General features: G+C 36.7%; 1 pseudogene; it reads left to right on the forward strand.

Moving 5' to 3' along the window:
- Nucleotides 1-248: 248 nt before the first annotated feature.
- LOC129012007 (26S proteasome regulatory subunit 4-like) lies at nucleotides 249-1,541 on the forward strand (annotated as a pseudogene).
- The last annotated feature ends 1,770 nt before the right edge of the window (nucleotides 1,542-3,311 follow it).

Below are 3,311 nucleotides of genomic sequence, written 5' to 3' on the forward strand. Positions count from 1 at the left end.
TATATATGTGTGTGTGTGTGTGTGTGTATATATATATATATATATATATACACACACATTTGCTTTATATATTTGGGTGCGCCAATGTTGGATGAACTCATCCTATGAGGCCAGTATTACCTTGATACCAAAACCAAAGAAATATTAAAAAAATAAAACTACAGGTCAATATCTCTGATGATTATTGATGAAAAAATCCTCAGCTCAAGTGGCCAAGGTGAGATGGGTCAAAGTCAGAGTGTGGTCATGTTCCTGGAGGTGGCAAGAAAGATGACAAGGACAAGAAAAAGAAATATGAACCTCCTGTACCAAATAGAGTGGGTGAAAAGAAGAAGAAAACAAAGGAACCAGATGCTGCCAGCAAATTGCTACTGTTGACACCTAACACTCAGTGCCCATTAAAATTACTGAAGTTAAAGAGAATGAAAGACTATCTTCTCATGGAGGGATAATTAATTAGAAATCAGAAACTAATGAAACCATTAGAAGAAAAGCAAGAGGAGGAAAGATCAAAAGTGTATGATCTGAGGGGAACCCCAATGTCAGTAGGAACTTTGGAAGAAATCATCAATGACCACCATGTCTACATCTGTGGGCTGAGAACCCTACATCAGCATTTTTTTCATTTGTAGACAAGGATCTGCTGAAACCTGGATGCTTGGTCCTGCTCAGCCACAAGGTGCATGCTGTGTTGGTGTGCTGATGGATGACATGGATCCCCTAGTCACAGTGATGAAGGTGGAAAAGTCCCCCCAGGAGATATGTGCCAATACTATGGTGTTGGACAACCAAATTTAGGAAATTAAGGAATCTGTGGAGCGTCCTCTAACCCATCCTGAATATTATGAAGAGATGGGTATAAAGTCTCCTAAGGGAGTCATTCTCTATGGTCCACCTGGCACAGGTAAAACCTTGTTAGCCATAGCAGTAGGAAACCAAACCTTGGCCACTTTCTTGAGAGTGGTTGGCTCTGAACTTATTCAGAAGTACCTAGGTGATGGGCCCAAATTCGTATGGAAATTGTTTTGAGTTGCTGAAGAACATGCACCATCCATTGTGTTTATTGATGAAATTGATGCCATTGGAACAAAAATATATGACTCAAATTCTGGTGGTGAGAAAGAAATTCATTCAGTGAACAATGTTGAAACTGTTGAACCAGTTGGGTGAATTTGATTCTAGGAGAGATGTGAAAGTTATCATGGCCACAAACTGAATAGAAACTTTGGATCCAGCACTTATCAGACCAGGCCACATTGACAGAAAGATCGAGTTCCCCCTGCCTGATGAAAAGACTAAGAAGCACATCTTTCAGATTCACACAAGCAGGATGATGCTGGCTGTTGATGTAACCCTGGACGATTTGATTATGGCTAAAGATGACCTCTCTGGTGCTGACATCAAGGCAACATGTAGAGAAGCTGGTCTGCAGCCTTAAGAGAATGTAGAATGAAAGTAACAAATGAAGACTTCAAAAAAAATCTAAAGAAAATAGTCTTTATAAGAAACAGGAAGGCTCTCCCGAGGGGCTCTATCTCTAGTGAACCACAGCTGCCATTAGGAAAGTGGTTGGGAGATATCCTGACTCCTGAAAGGGATGAGGTTGGAGGAGTTGCCCAGAGGAATCTCTGTTCCTGTTGATTATTATTAGCAAAAAATCCTAGGTGTCTTTTGGAGTACGATGTGTAAGTGCCCTTTGGGCAGCCATCATCTGTTGGTCACTGTGCAGCACTCTGCTTCCCAATAAAGTGTGCTCTTTCACAAACAAAAAAAAAAAAAAAGAAAAGAAAAAGAAAAAAGAAAAATTCCTCAACAAAATACCAGCAAACCAAACTCAACAATATATTTAAAAAATTATTCATCATACCAAGTGGGATTTCTTCCTGGGATGCAAGGTTGGTTCAACATACACATCAATTATGATTATACATCATATCAACAGAATGAAGGACAAAAAAAATGATCATTTCTATTGATGCTGAGAAAAGATTTGATAATATTCAACATCCCTTCATGATAACAACCCTTTAAAAACTGGGTACAGAAAGAATGTACCTCAACATAATAAACGCCATATACAACAGACTGATAGCTAGTATTATACTAAATGTGGAAAAACTAAAAGACTTATCTGAGATCTGAAACATGACAAGAATGCCCACTTTCACCACTGTTATTCAGCACAGTAGTGGGAGTCATAGCTAGAGTAATCAGATAAGAGAAAGAAATAAAGGGCATCCAAATTGGAAAAGAAATCAAATTATCCTTGTTTACAGATGATGTGATCTTATACTTGGAAAACTCTAAAGATGCCACCAAAAACTATTAAAATTGATAAATTCAGTAAAGTAGCAGGATACAAAATCAATATACAAAAATCTGTAGCATTTCTATATGACAACAGTGAACAATCTGGAAATGAAATAAAGTATTCTCAATTACACTAGCCACAAATAAAATTAAATATCTGGGGATTAACCAAGCAAGTGAAAGATCTTTACAATGAAAACTATACAACACTGGTGAAAGAAATTGAAAAGGACACCAAAAAATGGAAAGATATTCCATGTTCATGGATTGGAAAAATCAATATTGTTAAAATGTCCATACTACCCAAAGCAACCTACAGGTTCAATGTAATCCATATCAAAATACCAATGACATTTTTTCACAGCAAAAGAAAAAACAACCCTATATTGTATATAGAATCAAAAAAGACCCAGAATAGTCAAAGCTATCCTAAGCAAAAAGAACAAAACTGGTGGAATCATATTACCTGAATTCAAATTATACAGAGCTATAATAACCAAAACAGCATGGTACTGGCATAGAAACAGATACATTACAAACTAAACACAATAGAGAACTCAGAAACAAATCTATACACCTACAGTGAACTCATTTTCGACAAAGTTGCCAAGAACATCCACTGGGGAAAATTGTATATCCAAATGGTGCTAGGAAAACTGGATATTCATATGCAGAAGAATGAAACTAGACCTCTATCTTTTACCATATACAAAAATCAAATCAAAATGGATTAAAGACTGAAATCTAAGACCTCAAACTATGAAGCAGCTAAAAGAAAACAATGCGGACACTCTTCAGGACATTGGTATACAAAACAATTTCTTGAGTAATACCCCAAAGGTACAGGCAACCAAAGCAGAAATGGACAAATGTGATCATATCAAGTTAAAAAGCTTCTGCACAGCAAAGAAAACAATCAACAAAGTGAAGAGACAACCCACAGAATTGGAGAAAATATTTGCAAACTATCCACTTGACAAGGGATTAATAACCAGAATATA

This window comes from Pongo pygmaeus, chromosome 1, assembly GCF_028885625.2.
Source record: "Pongo pygmaeus isolate AG05252 chromosome 1, NHGRI_mPonPyg2-v2.0_pri, whole genome shotgun sequence".
Lineage (NCBI taxonomy): Eukaryota > Metazoa > Chordata > Mammalia > Primates > Hominidae > Pongo > Pongo pygmaeus.